This window comes from Aedes aegypti, chromosome 3 (assembly GCF_002204515.2).
Source record: "Aedes aegypti strain LVP_AGWG chromosome 3, AaegL5.0 Primary Assembly, whole genome shotgun sequence".
Classification (NCBI taxonomy): domain Eukaryota; kingdom Metazoa; phylum Arthropoda; class Insecta; order Diptera; family Culicidae; genus Aedes; species Aedes aegypti.
The window spans coordinates 350537630-350555923 of record NC_035109.1 but is presented as its reverse complement, the minus strand read 5'-3'; the positions used below and the strand labels follow the sequence as shown (position 1 = coordinate 350555923).

The 18294-nt window shown below is 35.7% G+C and overlaps 1 protein-coding gene across 1 annotated transcript in view; it reads right to left on the bottom strand.

The window, feature by feature from the left end:
• The window catches only part of LOC5578903, a 225904-nt gene extending 208616 nt beyond the window's left edge, over positions 1 to 17288 (bottom strand). The window contains exon 1 of the mRNA XM_021852882.1: positions 15701 to 17288. The gene's annotated coding sequence lies outside the window, so the exon portion shown is untranslated. The remainder of the gene's footprint in view (positions 1 to 15700) is intronic.
• Positions 17289 to 18294: the final 1006 nt, after the last annotated feature.

Here is an 18294-nt window from a genome sequence, read left to right as displayed (position 1 = left end):
CATTGGCACAGTAAGCACTCAGTTAATAACTGTGGAAGTGCTCATAAGAACACTAAGCTGAGAAGAAGGCCTTACCTTGGAACACATATGAAAATTAAAATTTACAGCGAAGTACTAAGATGAATTGCGGCTTTGAATAGGGCTTTTTACGGACTACGTAACCAGCTTAGGTCCCGCAACATGCAAACGGAAAGAAAACTCACTCTGTATAAACCTTAACGTCAACGTGTCTCATGGCGATCGGTGATGTTTTCTAGTAAAGTTATAAAAATAGTTTTGTTTTTGAGAAAGTTTAAGTTCTTCGGAACCTTGTCATCATATCGATGGCATTCTTGGCGAAATTTCCGTGAGTTCCCAAAATGTACTTACTTTTTCCTGACTATGCAGAACCGGGCAATGTTTGACTGCGAGCGAAGATTTAGCTTGACAAGCGTCATGCGTCATGATTTCATGACTCAACTTGCTACTTTTGAGCACCAAACCTGGAATCATAAATGACAGGCATCTAAATACATGAAAAATGCTTATGCTTTCATGACCTTTGTTTATGATATCAGATTCTGCTTCATGATTCCATGACCAATATTGCCACTTTTGGCATCAAAAATAGGAATCATAAATGACAGATGACTGTATCCATGAATAGTGCTTATGTCTTCATGAATTTTGTTCATGGTTCCAGCATACATGCTTCATGATTTGAGGATTTGAATTAACATTTCTCTTCGCTAAAAATTGAAAACGTAACGTACAGCCGGCGTTACGGTAAAATGCTTCATAATTTCATGACTTTTGGTCATGGTGTATTTTCATAACATGAAAACAAACCTTCCTCCCGAAATCATGACTCTTCCTCCCGTTTTAGAGTGCCACTCGTGTGGAAAAGTATCGCCCAATACCGACGATTCTACAATACGCCCGAAAATGGCGTGACGCTACGCTGTAGCCATCAAGGTAAGTACGTGTTTCCATTGAACATCTGACCAAAATTTGGTAGAAATTCGATATGGTTGCTTACACGTGCCTTGGTCATTTGGTAATGGAATGACCCATATAGAAAACCTAAAGCAAAGTCATATGTATTCATGAATATCTTACCGCCATCATGTTTTGAAGTAAGCATCTTTTGTTACTTTAAGAAACATCATGTCTGTTTAAACTCTTATAAGTAGCATTCCTACCGATGGACCACAGCTGCATCGTTTGTCCATTTCATAAACGCCTTCTGGAATCGTTCATTGAATCATTTTTGTTGGCCGTACAATTCACACAGCACAACTTTTCCAACAGTAGCGAAAAACCGCAGTTGTCGGCTGTAAGAATTCCCAGATTTCCACCACCGTTCGCCTTAGGGAGGGGGCGTCCATCATTGTCAACTCCCCTTGTTGCTGCTGCTTCCATTTGATTTCGCACTGTAGATACAGTTAGAGATAAAAACTCATCAGTAATGTAAATGTGATGGTTTATTCCAAGTTTCAGTGGAAACAAAAAAAACCGCTTCTTCTCCCCCATTGGATCGTATCTTCGCCCACCGACTGCAATCGCATTTTCCACTCGAACAGTCTGAGTTTGCAGGGTTCATCTCACCATCAGGAGGTTTTTTTACGATGGTTCCGAGGTGGATAGAACCATAGAACCATGGTAAGAGGATAAGAGGTTGATTATGCGGAATTTTCATATTTTCACTAGTGTTAGCTTTCCCATGGTTCGCGGAAGGCACTGGATGCTTGAATCAGGCCCTGGACAGCATTGTTTGCTCTTCTATGGAAACTCTCCATCAACAATGGAAAAGGTATGATTATGCAACAATGCTACTAGGTATGATGCAATTTCCTAGGTAATTTAATTAACATTGAGAGGAAGTGTAAATTGATTCAACGACAAGAATTAACGTTGTCTCTTCTGCTTTCGAATTGAGTTTATGGGTATCTGCATCTACATTTTATGAGAATTGAATCACACTTGGAAATGATCATTCGGCTTCGGAGTTAACCTTTACAGTACTAGGTGCGAACATCGATATTTCAAAATTGTTTTAGTTTGCCGTCCTTCGATCAATTTTTGTGACATAACAAAAACTTTACCAATAACTTTCAAAAAATCAATCTTGCTATTCTGCATTTTAATTACATAAAAAAACTCAAAGTTTGAGCCAAAATGTTAAAATTTGTTCGATTCACGCTTTGTTTTTGATAATGTTAAGTACTCTAACAAATTTGAACGTAAATTTGGAATCATTACTATATTTTAAATTTCTAATGCAGGTGATAGAACTTATTTGGGATTTTCCTGAAGAAAAATCATTAGAATCGATCGATCAATGGCAAAGTAAGAACATTTTTAAACTTCGATGTCGGCATCTAGTACCATAAAGGTTCTTGACATAAGCCTTTGGATGAAGCGATGATGTGCATACATAAGCAGAATCTTCCATTCCAATGATGCCATGACCAGAAATCTGATGGCTCCACTGTATAGCACGATGAAAGTACACATTTTTTTTGGAAATACACCCTGCTGAATAGATGAGATGGTGTATTGAATAATTAACAGTCAGCTATGGGATTTCAGCCGCTTATCTGCATTGTTCGATTGTCTGCAGAAGGTCTTCAGCGTTGGAGTTGTTTCAACAAAGTTGTTACTTTCTGAATACCCTCCCTAGAAGCTATCAAGTGTTTTGCCATGTTCTCCGGCCATTTAGACTACCATTATTTTTCTAATTAACCTTCGCATATAAAAATGAAATCGTAAATAAATTTTTGCCACTGTTCTATCTATCATTTGAATGAACCCGAGGGTTGTGAAACTGTATCGATGGGTAATATATGTATGTATGAACTAGAACTTTGTTATGGTCGTCATCCTATTTCAAACGATTCTACTATTGTAGTAATTTCGTGATGACATAAAAGAAAAGCTCATTATTGTGCACAAAAGGCTTATCATCAGCATTTTATTGCTTGACTAAAATAAATGTTTACGCACGTGATGTCATGCTTCCTGATGGACCAGGAAGGAATAGTGCCCGTTTGTCTGTTGGAATTGATAAAACTAGTAAAGGAGGTAAATGACATGGAGAAGCCTTATAGGCTGTCATTTGATGTTTTCTCTGACGCTTCGAACTAATGGTAAATTGATAGATGATGGCTGTGGATGACTAATTGATTGGTGTACTGTTGCTCTTGAAGCGCACTAAAAGCTATCGGCTAATGAAATGGGATTAATGATTCGGTGATGGTGTGAAAATAACCTGCGTGATCGAGGAGGAATATGATGATTGATTTGGTAATCACAAAAATATAAGTAGTCATTCGCAGCACCTGCACGAGATTCAGTATAATCTTCAATTCGTTTCACTTCCTGAAGGATTGGTGCAGGAGACGTATAATATTCACTTTATATCGATCGATGCCAAGCTTTCATTTTGAATATAATATTATAATTAACATTAAATCGAATTTTCCAGCATGCTGGCATTTTTTATAAAATTTTTCATATCTTTTATATTTTTTTTTGTAATAAAAAGTAAAAGTAGTACACTTTTACTTTTTATTACAAAAAAAATCAATCAACTTTGTTGATAAGTACCGTAATTTCGGGTGAAATTGATCATTTTTCACGGTATTTCTAGTCTGTTTTCTATAATGTTAACAATGCCGAACAACTAAATGCAGGAAAACAAGTACGAATGTGAGCCTCATCAACTCATGTACCGAAATTTTCTAACAAATGTCATTTGTCATGTCATGTCAAAGTGTTAACAAATATCTCTAAAATAAAAAATCAGGGGATCTCATTTCGGGGTGAAATTGATCACTTGTCAATGCCATTATTGTTAGTTTTCAAAACAATTCTACATGATAAATTTGAGCTCCCTGAATCTGAATATACTTGGTAAAATCTTAACAATGCAATATTTACATAAATAACGAATAGTTAAATTTCAAAAATTACGCGGAAAACGCCTAAATGTATGCAATTTCCTAAGAAAATCAATGATATCTAACAGAAATTCAATTATTTCAACCATCTGAGCTAATTGGTACGAGTTTTGGTGATGAAATCTGGTTTGCGGATATATCTCAAGCATCTTCGCAAACTTTCAGGATTATACCATGTTTAAATCCTTGCTTAGAAATAGAAGTTTATAGGTGTTTGTCAATACTGTACCGTGCATGATTTTGAAATTTTACATTATTTTCATAGTAATAAACATTCATCAACGCAAAAAACTTCACAACACACAATTTGACAATAGTTACGACAAATAACATTCATTTACTACAGCTTACATTGATATTTGTGCTTCATTACGCATAAATAAAATCGTGTGATACGATGATCAATTTCACCCTTCCGATCAATTACACCCGATTATACGGTAATTAGCCATCTTTACCGTGCTGTTTCGAATTGCTGGACGCTTCGGAAGCCAGACACATGCCATTTTAATGGTATTTTTGAACTAAATTTAGATTTTTCATTACTGGAATCCATAATTCTGATGTCTTCTACATGTCGCTATATATAGCTATATAAGTTGACAAAATAATAATTTTTGGGTGAAATAAGACCGGTGTTCGGGATTATCTTCATTTATGTGATTTGTCTACACTTATGTGATTTGTCTACACTGAATGGCTAGTTCTTCACCCTCGCCTTGGCAATTTAAATCAACCCATGTTTTTGGGTTTTCATTAGTTAATTTAAAATTCATGGTTTGAAAACGGCGAAATTGCTTGGGTAAGAAAGTTTATTGACTTTTGTTATAGTTTGAACAACTGAGTAAAATTTTTGTTGTGAAATATTTCTTCTCTTAAGCCTTTTTATTATTGTGTCTGAATGGGTTAACCGCAAGTACAGCACACTCGGGAAAATACATAATATAAATAAAACTCGTGACATATTCCTAAATTTGAATTTACATGTGAGGTATTTACATTTTCATACTTACATCTAGATTTTAAGTCCCGTAAAACGGGGTAATTTTGATAGTTTTTTTCCAAGAAAACTTCAATATTCATGCATGCTGTTTCAAAAAATTACAATTTATATTTTCAAAACTGATTATGTACGGACATCCTAGCTACTGACATCCTAGCTATCAATTGCACTTGATAGATTGCTAAAATATTTATTTTGAATGGATATATTAATATTCATATAATCGAAAGTCGGTTTTCTGTTTGGGGTAGCTTTGATAATGGAGTACAAATCAAATAAAATTGCATGAATTGCGGAACATTTATAGGGCGTTGCATACACCTCTAGGCGTTTAACGCTATATGGCTCAGATTACAAAAATGGTCCCAGTTTGTAAAAATGGGTTTCACTTAGAGAATTGAGACCGAATCCATGTTCTACTATAACTAGGCTAGCAAAAATAAGTGACGAACTCATTATGACTTCATCAAATAGTGATCGAGCGTTGCAAAAATGCTAAAATCTTGTGAATTTTTAATATTTGCATACCCAGGTAACCAGTAAGAATTTGAATAAGCCGTGCGGAAGACTATTGTCTGCATTTGAACTGCTTGCTGCACTATCAAAGCAGTTTGGTTGCTTTGCTGCCTCTTATCAGCAAAAGCATTGCTATTTGAAATCTCTAGGCTGTTGATAAGCATTTCAGATGCCCAGACTGTTTTAGGCTTGAAGCAAACTAAATGCTTTCTTGTTGCTGCATGAATGCCATGTTAAAGAAGTACAGGTAATATGTTACTGGTTCGATAATATGTGTTGTCTCTGTCGCACCCTTTCCTCGTTTATATAGAGACTAATTTTGACACCTCCATGACTAAAAGAGATCGCAAATCGCTCTCGCACTAACGAGAAATCTCGTAAGAAACTGTCAACATTTGCGGGAAGGAAAAGGCAACAAACATGTTGCTCCTTCTCTTACACAAAGTCTAAGAAAACGTCACTATCTTTGAAGTCAAGAATAGCGTCTATCGAATAGGGAATATAACCAAAATGGAAATGCGGGAGGAGTATGGTTTGCCTGTTTTATTCACCTTCCTTCTTTTTATTAGATTGATGCGCGGCTTCCACAAGATCATGATCTGGCCGGTTGTGCTCCGAATACTTTAAACATAATTGGCACACAGTAGAAATGAATGCGAACAAAACGTACCTTTTAAAGGCTATAAAAACATTGCGCAGCATAACATCCTCTGTAGCATATTCTGTAGCGTGGATAGATTATCACCTATGCTATTCTGCGAAACACCGGGTCATAGTTTCAAGTTTCAATTATAGATTCAGCTAGCAAAAAATACACATCAACAAAAAGTATCCAATACAAAAGACAAGGACCGGCACAGGAGAGAGAAGGATAACATATTTTTATTTTGTTTTGCTCTTTCAGGAGGCGTTACACTTTTTGACAGGAATTACAACGTTCCTGAAGGTGTAGCATTAAAGCAGCCCGTTATTTCGCCAAAACCTGCTGTGAAGAAGCACTAAAGGCAGATATACGTTTTGCGAGCATTTATTACCATGCTTTGTAGGCGCATATAATGCTGACTGAATGCTGCTTTAAATGCTCAATGGTTACTTGGGTATAAATCCTCAAATTCACTTGATTCCAACGAAAATAGAATTCACATGAAGTGTCATACTAATACTCTTTACTTTTGCAATCGTTTTTCTTAACTGATTAACAGAAGCTTGGTTATTTCGTTTAATATGTTGTGGGTCTCGCATTATTAAAGTTCCCCCGTTTAAAGGTATTCCAGCAAAACTTTCACACCCAATTCAAATTTCTTTAACACTTCAGTCGTCGAGCCGTTGTATTTTGTAGTGGTTTTGACCGTGGCAAACCGCGTGGCGGCTGGAAGGTTAAGAAAACCTAATTTAGATCTTGAACTGTTCCGTCCCATAGAATGTGTATGGGAAAAAAATGCAATATTAAAATCTTAGCCTAAATGCTGAATGTTATCGTGAAAATATACGAGCTACAGTTCAATAATGAGCTAAATTATGACACCGTGTGTGAAGATGAATAAAATTATCCTAGAGCACAAATCTAGAGGGCAAAAATAATAAAAATTCGATCAATTGGTCAAAACTAGATATATGACAAAATTTTTAGCGCGCTGTTCTTTAAATTTAAACTCTAGTTTAAATAAAAATATTCTAGTTATGGCATGGTTTGGTGTAATTAAAAGCGTATTTTGAAGCATTAAAATTGAGATGCTTCAAGGCATTGCTACAAATTTGAAAAACTGTCGCGGAGCACCTGCCATAGCTTTGTGGAGGGATTTTCAGAGGGTTCTCTGGAGGAATCCCTGCAAGAGTCTCTGGAAAAATCCCTGAAATATTGTCTGGATTCCTGTACAATTTCTTGAGAAAAAATCTTGTGTAGGAACTCCTTGATGGAATTGCTAAAGAATTCCTAAGCGGATTTTTAGAGGAATCTCTGGAGGTTTCCCTGAAGAAATTATTGGAGACATCCGTGATGGAAGTCTTGGAGACATGCTTGGTGGAATACCTGAAGGAAATTTTTGTTAAAATTTCTGGAGGACTCTCTGATGGAATACCTAGAGGAATTACACGTGAAATTCTTGGAAAAATCTATAGTGGAAGTTTGGCATTTATTTTTGGTGGACATTCTTTGGCAGTACCTAATAAGTTCTCTGGTGAATTAATATTTGGTGAAATTTTTGGAAGAATAAGAACACTAATCTGAGAAGCAGGCTTTGTCTCGGTTGGGACGTAACGCCAGAAAGAAAGAAAAGAGAAAGACCTAATGGGGTCGCTAGTGGAACTCCTGGAGCTAAACCTAGTGGAATACTTGGTGAATTTCCTCGAGTAATTCCTGGTGGTCTCCTAGTAAATTGTAGAAGAAACATCCATATGAATTCCCGTTGGAATCCCTGGCTGCATTCCTGCTAAAATCCCATGTAGAGTTGCTGGAGAAATCCATGGTGGAATTACTGATGATTTCCCTGAGGAAACCTTGAACGAATCTCTTATGATATTCCCGGGAAAATTCTTGGTGGAATTCGAAGAGGAATCCCCAGTGGTAATCCTAGAGTTATAAATCAATAATTAATAAAAATAAAAACAAAAATGTACCCCCAGTAAGATGTCATTCCTTTACCAGTGCTAGTTCAATTAATCAAACTGTGACGAACGCATCACAATGTTTAGTCATCGAAATAGTGCTGAAATTATATATTTTGGATATTGTTTCAACATAAAAGTGAAACCCAACGATTATCTAAGCATTTGGCTACCAAGTGGACTAAAAATATAGTGTTAAATAACATTTAAAGTTGTGAACAAAGGCTGTCCGGGATCATAGACAAGTGGCTTTAAAACCGGACATCATTTTAAATCCATATGTTTTGCTTGTTCGGGCTCGGATTTGAAGAAAATTAATGCAAAACCACTAAACATTATTGTAATAAGTGTTATGAGTGAACAGATACCTTTTTGTTTGCCTTAAAATGATTTATTTAAATTATCAATGAAGCAGCTCAAACCCACAGCTGCGAATCGCATTTCTTCAGCTTCAACTATGGCCATCAAAACCAAAATATTTTTATTTTGTATTCAGTAGTGTAAGTTAATGCTTGAAATCCGTATAACTGAGGTATTTATCGTTTAAAGCTATGTCTTCATGAGCCTTCCACGAATTTTCCATGTTACAAAGTGGCTGTCCGGATTTTGATTCGAAAGTGTCCGGATTTAAATACAAAGCTTGCTTCTGGTGTCCGGATTTATGGATTTTTATTTCATTAGTGAATTACTCACTATAATTGTAATTTTCAATGTAAAATTTATCATTATAAGCAAGATATAATGTATATTTGTCTGTAAGACAATTGGACTTTATTTCATTAGTGAATTACACACTATAATTGTAATTTTCAATATAAAATTTATCATTATAAGCAAGATATAATGTATATTTGTCTGTAAGACAATTGGACTTCAAGTTGAATCAAAGAAAACTTATTCAAAATTGAGTTTGAACATTAGCACTTGCTTAAGCGTCCGGGTATTGATGCATCACGGTAATCCTTGTTTCAAATATAAATTATTTTTTTGAGCTGCGCTACCGTGATGAATCAAAACCCGGACGGTACCAATATCCGGACACTCTGATAATAACACTTACTACAAATTTCAATCTAGTAATAATTGATTTAAAATTGATATAAATAAAAATAGAGCCCAGTCTGACGCAGTTTTCCGTAGCACACATTTTGTGGCTCAAGCGTATACCGAAAGATGAAGTGCGATGTTCAGTAAGCGGGATTTAATTTTAACCACATTGTGCGTGATAAGTTGTGAACATAAGTTTAAGTATAACATTAATATGAAGTTTGAACATACTGAAGTGGCAAACAATTATATAAAAGAATGTTTTTCATGTGGATAACGAGTGTCCGGATAAATGAACCAAGGATTTGAAATCCAGACGTTTTGCATTAGACTTGAGTTTTACTTGACTAAACAGCTATTCGTAAAGCAAAATATTGAAAAGACTTTATTCAATATTATAAAAAGTGTGCATTTTAGCTTAGATATGGATTATTTCAGGAAAAGACTGTGTGAACAATGATTGTTGCAAATAACCAGAGCCCACCCACAACTGAAACTGTAAGTAGTCGAGTTACAAGATCTTCCTCACAATTTGTACTTGAATGCAAAGCGAATAGCTTTTATGCATCAATATGTTAAGTAAATGAGGCTTTTGCATCATAAGAATGCATTTTGTCTAATTATCTTTCAATTCAGACAGCAACAACGCGAATGGCCGGATATTGATTCAAAAGTGTCCAACTTTTTGATACAGTTGTCCGGATTTAAGAACAAGACTTGCCTAGTTGATTTCATTATTTTCGGGCTATATTCTATATTTTGACGAGAATATTACACGTTTTCTTCAAAATTAAAGTGAAAACCATTCGTGAGATGATAGCACATTAATAAAATCGAAGAGAAATATATTTAAAATAGAAGTTGAATATTTATCACCGCTTAAGCGTCCGGGTATTGATGCATCACGGTATCGGAATAAATTTTGGCTCTGAAACTTTTGATACATGTATAACAAATTTGACCTTCTTTCAAATATTGGTTCTCCTTTCGAATAATGTAACAACAATTATAGTTATTACAGCTGTTAATCACCATCTAAAAAAAATATCTTCTTTTAAACACAGGCTGTTCTTTGGAGCAATATTGTTCCGATAATTCTGATATATTGATAATTCGCCCAAGTTTTCAGCAATAAAGAAAAATCGATTACTGCCGTTACTCTGACGTTACTATGTTCTTATGTTCTTATGCAATTATTTTTTGGCGTTTCCGCTTCTCTATCTATTCATTCGTAAATTTTAGACTCCTTCGTAGAGTTATATTACCATAAAACAATGTTTTGTAGAGCCTTATTTTTTTTATATTTGGCTAAGGCTTTGGAAAATTTAACGATCATTGACCTACGATCAATACTTTCATCCCATTTAATCGCCTGCATTCATACAACACGCATGACATTTAACATTCGATGAAGATAACGAGCCATGAAAAAAAAACAAGACAGACACACACCACCCACTGTTTGGCGCCGATCACTGTGTGTCAACACTTGTAACATTCGCTGACTAATTCTCATGCTGATCAAGAAACAGAGGCGAATATTTTTTTTTATTTTCTGAGCTATGTTTGCAACCAAAGGGTTGTTCTATGATCCAATCGATTATAATTAGGTTGTTAAAGGCTGCATTACCAAAAAATATGAAAGTCGCCGATATGCAAAACCTTGATTTATGCAAATGTAATCTTGTCAGATGAAATTCAATTGACAGTTTTTTGTGTTTCTCGATGTTCACTCGTGGTGTGTGTGTGTGAGAGGTGACAATGACGGATAAATGCAGAAAAATAAAACGACTGCTGACCAAAAATGAATTTGCCATCTATTTTCAAACAAAAACCATCGACCAATTTACTTTTAATAATTCTAGCCAATGCCCTCACGTGATCACTAGTTATACTTTGATGTTGATTTATTGGTTTTCGTAATCAATTAATCAATGTTGATAAAATGGATATTGTTTAGATGATTTGTTTTTTCCTTAAAAAGAATATGTACATAAATAATTTTTCCAAGGATCTTTTCCAAGAATTGAGTAGGCTCTTAAATAAATGGAAACCGAATCTAGTACTTTAATTTTCAATTCTTTGACAGATACGCGTGTTTTGACTTCAACAGAAGACCGTTCTCAGTGTCGTATACTAGACTCGACTTCGAGGTTTATACCATTTTTCATAGACTTAACCTTTTGACTGCTCCTTGTCCTTATTTTAATAATATCCATTGGACTATCCCACATGTCCCACAGAGTAGGAAAACTGCTACTTATAGTAGATTTTTAAGACTTACTTCTAATGGTTTCAATATATCGAAGAGATAGATACCTTCCAAATCGTGCACACATCAGCAAATATACAACCACTTGCTCCTGGCTATCATACACTAGCACAAAATAAAAAAAAATGGTTTTCAATCGACTGAAGGGTTCATCTTCTCTCACTTATTTTCTCACAACCAAATTACTAAATCAAGCATCTTTGTGTATCATATTAATTGAAGAAAAGATGAAAATATCAACACTGCAGCAAATTGTATTGATGTGTAAAAATGAATTATAAGTGCTCTATTTCGTTTCAATCGATGGAATTGTTGAACGCTGAAATATGAAATTAAAAGAAAAGCTGAGTGAAATTGTTTTCTTTTTTTTTCTATCTTTATTAACGAGATTTATAGTCCCAAATTTTGACTGCAAAACGAATTGCTGAATAGAGTTCAGCAAATTATATTTTACTGAAATATCAACAATGAAATTACGGCTGGTTAGTCGTAAACCACGATTCATAATTAAAAACAAGTATTTATCGAGCAACGGACTTATGTTCCGTAACCGGTCGTTTGAGAACGTCGCGACCATTGGAAGCCCACATAATAGAAACCTCAGCCAGTACAGTTGCTGGCTAGTGTTGTGTGCTATTTCATTACCTAAAAAATAATGCGCTCTCGGGCTAGACATTGGATATAAATAGAAAGCGTTGTGTTTGGATGGGCATCTAATTCTTCCGAAAGAGGTGCACTTTGCGAAAAAGGACCACGTGATTATTGAGCTGAAATCGAATTCAGGTTAACTTCTGCGTTCATGAGTCCTCTCATGGCGTAGTGGTAACGCGCCCCAACTAGAGATCGGGGAGTCGTGAGTTCGATTCTCACTGAGAAGACGTGTAATTTTTTCGCAAATCTTCACATCAATTTGTCCATTTAATCCTATTGCAAATTATATGTAATGTTTAGCTTTTCGGTAGTTGTTAAACTTCCACTTGGCTGGTTAGCCGTAAACTACGATTCATAATTAAAAACAAGTAATGATATCATTATTTGCTAAATATTTAGTATATTTCTGAGATTGCTGAAACTTCAGCAAAAAACCTGTCAAAGACTTATATATTTAACGATGTTGTTCTTTCGTGAATCGGTATCAGGAAAAAAAACTTCTGAACTAGAGATACTGGTAAGTATCGATACTTTCTCTTGCCATACGATAAACTTCTCCTTATTATACTTTTTATATAGTTCCTGAATCAAAACAGACAAATTTGTAAAGAGTAGAACGATCCTTCGGATACTTCCCATCATCAACACACTAAAGTTTTGTGCTGTATCATACTGATAAAAGCTCTAACAAATAAAATTTAAGCTTATGCAAACAACAATAACGAATAAACAAAACATCGTTTCATGCAGCTATTTGGAGAAAACACCAAATTTTAGCATATAAATAGTAATTTTTTTATCCAATCAACCATGTACTGGATAACCAGCAAATCACATTGGGTTTCGCTGACAATTCAACAATAGAGCTGTCAACTTTCTGAAAATTGTACTTGCTGGATGATCATCAAACTTTATTTGCTGAATGGATAACTGGATTTACAGCACAAAAAACTCAGCTAAATTTTACTGGTTAAATTTGGTGAGTGGGCTAGTTCTTCTCGGGACCAACGGTTTCACTTCCCTTCCGAAGGAAGTCATCACTATAACTTTTATGTCATAAGTGACTATCTCGGGGATGGGATTCGATTCCAGGTCTTCGGCGTGAGAGACGTGCGTTCTAAGCACTACACCAGGTCCATCCCACGTGAAGTTGTTATGAATAACGTCATTTTTTCAGGATGATTGGTTCGATCTCACCTGGGAGAGAGGTACAGATACTACACACAAAAAATGAAACAACACTTTTTCATATTGCAAGATAACTCCCGCTCACCAACGACAATCAAGACAGGCTTGGGAAAAATCGCTAGTTTTCTTTTGTTGTGTACCTTCGATCTTTCTGGACAAACTTGGAAAAAGGTCCATAGTTTTATGTGCATTCAATTTTAATTTTGATTGGAAAAGAGTAAAAAGATGCGTGTTTCAATACTTTATAGATGATCAAATTAAAAGGTGCATTCGTGACATTGCTCTTGGGTGTTGATGAATTGATTTTCAACCGATTGTTGTGAACATTGTTGAAATGCAAAAAAAATGTTTTATTCAATTACGCGCTTTTATCATGTTTGTCCATTTCTTAAGATCTGGGCTCACAGTGACAGTGACAGCAAAATCTCGGCTCACTATGACGTACATAAATTTTGTAACGGTTTCTCCCCCCCCCCCCAGGATCTCACTAGTCGAGAATATGTGTCTTACATACAATATACAGACAAATTAATGAACGATTAGCGAAGAAAATTCTCAGTTCATAAATAAGTGTCCTAAAAACTTTAAACTGAGAAGCTATCTTTGTTCTAATAGGGGTGTAATTTCAGACAGAAGAAAAAAAAGGTTAAGTATTCATGGATCATGAAAAGAATCAATTATACGCTGGAACCGATATACTTTCACTGTACGAATAAGTGTCCTATGGCTTATTAAATCCACAAGATCACCTGGAACAGTTTTGTATATTACAACATGTAACCTTATATATATTTTTTTCTATCAACTTTTATTTAAAATGTAGGCTATCATCGAGCTTGAGAGATATAAGAACTGTCTTTCACCATTATTAAATATTTTAAACATATAGCATAAGCATTGATAACCGTACAATACGTAGTTGCTAGTCCGTTAGAGGACTCTAAAATTAATAATGTCAATAACGGCGTCGGCCACGTCCTTACGATCATCGTAGAATGGAAGGAATGTTAGTGTGACATCCATTGTTACCAAAGACCGTGTAAACCTCTGCATCTTCATGGTTTTCACGGGATGGAGTTTTGTTAGTGGGAGGGCTTAAAAGCTACATGATCAGGATTCACCTTGGTAAGTAATGCGATTAATGTAACCTCTGTTCAAAAATATATCTATCAATTCGTCGACATCTTAAACATCGAACTATCCAAAGATTTGAATCTCGAAATTTTATAAAACATGAATAAGCGCTTATGCCAACACTTTAAGTGTCGAACCATGCAAAGTTAATTCTACAAATACATAAAAAAATGCATGTCATTGTACAAATGTTTTATTACAAGCATGAAACGAGCTCACCAGTTGGTAATCCATCCTTGACTGAACAATCACAATTTCACGCTTAAGCAGGGATGCAAAATCACTCCGATGGCGCGCAAATGAAGTGCTAATTGGAAAAAAAATCACTCCGAGTGCGCGCAAAATGAATCGAACAGCTTGGGCCTTTGCAAGGCACTTCTTCTTCTTCTTGGCATTAACGTCCCCACTGGGACAGAGCCAGCTACTCAGCGTAGTGTTCTTATGAGCAATTCCACAGTTGTTAACTGAGAGCTTTCTTTGCCTAAGTTGCCATTTTTGCATTCGTATATCGTGTGGCAGGTACGATGATACTCTATGCCTAGGGAAATCAAGGAAATTTCCATTACGAAAAGATCCTGGACCGACCGGGAATTGAACCCAGACACCTTCAGCATGGCTTTGCTTGGTAGCCGCGGACTCTAACCACTCGGCTAAGGAAGGCCCCTAAGTGCAAAGCACTACCCAACCAAAAAAAAAAACTCCGGGCGCGCGAAAACTGAATCTGACAGCTTCACAAAGCACTACCCACGCGAACGTAGCCAACCGAAAAAAAAAACAAATACCGAAAATTGAATCGGACCGCTTGGGCACTCTCACCATGATTATATAGGTACTTTAAGGAATAAAAATTTAGAATAAACTAAAATGTTTGGGATCCCTCGATGGGGAACACGTCAAATAAAAGCTAAAAACCTATATTTTCGAATTATTTTTTTTGAGATAATATTGTTCTACCAGGCACGCCATGATTCCATGTTAGCATTTAGGGTGAAGATGAACCTGACACTTTCAAGAGTACAAATATAGAGAAACATTATTCCGATCATGCTTAAATTTTGATCAATTGATCATCACCAATCGATCAAAAATCTAGCTCAATCGTCTATTTTTTTTTTTTTCGAAAATGTCAGGTGAGGCATTTATTTATCTTAAAAACTCAAAATAAAAAGAATACCATTAAATTATCTCCATCTTTTGGTTCATTCTCATCAAAACTATTGAAGACGCAAAACTTGAGATTGATAATTATGCAACCTTAAGTCATTTATCTAATAATGGTAGAGATAATTGAATAATTCAATCACTCATTGAACAAATCCACAATTCAAATAAAAGTATACTCACCATTTAAACGCTGATACACATCCAACCATCAGAGGAAAACGGGGAAAAAATGGTCACAACTGTCGGATGATTTCAAATCATCCGTAAACGATCCTCAGAATCTTTCAGCAAAAATCCTCTACTGCTTTTTTGCTGTTCACACCTTCACTTTCTCGCAAACAACTGCCTGGCGCATTGATACATACTCCTCCACAAATCCTAGAGCTATTTTCACCGTCTCACCGCATGGATTGATCCCCAATTTTCATTGACGCGTTATTTCGATGCCTTCGGCAAATGGCAATTCTTCACTTCCTGCTTTTTGATACCATCCGACAACGGAACGAAAAAAAAAACCCCGATTCGAACGAAATCACTCTTCTCTCACTTTCGGTTGAAACACTTTTCTTCACACCTTTTCGGGGCAAATCAAATTGAAAACTTTTTTCTCGTTCGTACTCGATTACGCGCAACGAATAAATCATACGAACTGGGGTCGTTATTATCCAGGGAAAATCATTTTTCTCGATCCTTGCAGCGTAAAACTGGCACTGACTGGGCGATACGTGCGACTAACTACTTTTCTGTAATTCTCACTGATTAACCCACTTCGATAACACCAGCCAGCTCAGTTTCACTCCAACGAATGTTCTGATTGAGATGCAGTCCTTCGGGAAACTTGGCACCAGCTGCACCAAATTAGTTTTCTCTGTGGTCGGGGTGTTTTCTCGGTATGGTACTCCGGTTGTAAGCTGTTTTTGAACTAGGATGACACAGCGGTTGTAAGTTTAAGTTGAGTATAGCCATTTCTTCAGCTTGTTGATTTTTTCGGTTTGTAGAACGATGGTTCCATGGAGACGCATGGTTACATTTATCCTAACTAATCATCACCTCATTATTGTTGCATTCGCCCTGAAAAGTTGAACTATTTTCTCTACTCACCTTTCTGTATGCTAAGCTTCAACACAACATTTATGTTTTCGTTTGTTTTTGTATGATATTATCTGCCGTTTCCAAGTGAAAGTCGAATAAAACCATGTATTCTGTTGAGTTCATTAGCATATTGATGAATTTTCTGCAAACTTTTCAGACTTAATTATTATTGTTGGAAACACTCTAAGCCAGGTCGTGTTTAATGATAGATTCATTTTGTGCTTTGTTACGACTTTTTCGTCTACTTAAAAGTTATTCTTCAAATTTCAACATTGACTAGCTATAATCACCACTTATTATCAGAACTCGAATGAAACCTTCTTGGTAATCAGTATTTCCACAATTTAAATTGAAGCTCATTCTTAGCTACATCATCACCAGAAATAAGTATTCTAGGAAAATCACTTTGCACAACTTTTTCTCACCCCCTCATTCAACTATAATGGTATTATCACGCTTTCTGCATAATCCCTAATAACTCACACTTTCCTCCTGATGAAGCTCCAATACGAATCCTTCCTCCAAAAGAGGGTAGGTAAAGGGGGGACTGTTTCTGCTTTGATCTTGGTCAAAACTTCCCCCAAAACTTCAAACTCATTTATCTTCAGAATCGATTCTACCGCCACAGAACCGAGAAGAACCGCGGAAGCTCCTAGCCAAACACGCTTTCCCTTAGCAAAAGTCAGCAATAAACTGTTTCCTCGTTGGCACTTAAACGACGGTCCTACATTTGAGGTCCTGGCTGGCGCGAGAGAAGAGCGGCCGGTTCTCGCTCCCGCTCAAAAACGTAGGCACCGTGCTTTATTTACTACGGCAGAAGAAGCAACAGAGTGGAAAACCGCACACCAACACAGACAGATGAGCGCATTTTGTGGGAGAGCTTCTGCTGCATAATAGGAGCTTTTTCGTTTGTTTTCTTTGGGAGTTCGTGTGCGGAAGGAAACTCGTGGGATGCAAAAACGAAGGCGAAAGCTTTATGCAGTAAATTCGACGGAACAAGTGATACGAGGGTTCTGTTAGATAACTGTATATAAAAATCTCATTGTTAACAATTATGCACACTGATCACAGGATTAACCCTCTAATACCCAACCCCGCCTTAGACGGGGTACACTTTGGAATTTTGTGTATTTTTTCGTAGCTCGGAAATTAAAATGATTGATTTTATTTTTGGCTTAAACCTTGACTCGTAACAGGCATATAAGAAATTTTTTTTATGATTTTTGAAACTTTTTTGTATTATTGAAAATTGTTTGAAAAATTTTATTCTTATATAACCTACAAATGCCTGGGATTCATTTAACGTGTATTATAAAAAATCGTACCTTTTATATTTTTCTACGATCAATTTATCACAGAAGAAGAACCTGATGGTATTGACATGATTTTAAATCTGTATTTCCGTTAGTTACACGGAAAATAAAAAATGTTCCAGAAAAAAATTAAAAAAATCATATTTTCAAAAGTATAGTAAAAACTCAAATTTTTACTATTGTCAAAAATCAGTAACCAGAAGAGGCTTCAAGAAAAAATTGAAAAGGATAGGGATGTTCAAAAATAAAAATAATAAAAATCAAAAACGAAAATTCATAAATTTGCGAAGAAAAATAAATCATTGCCCAAACCGTGTTTAGAATGATTTTAGATAACGAAAAATAATAAAAAATAAATAAAAAATAAAA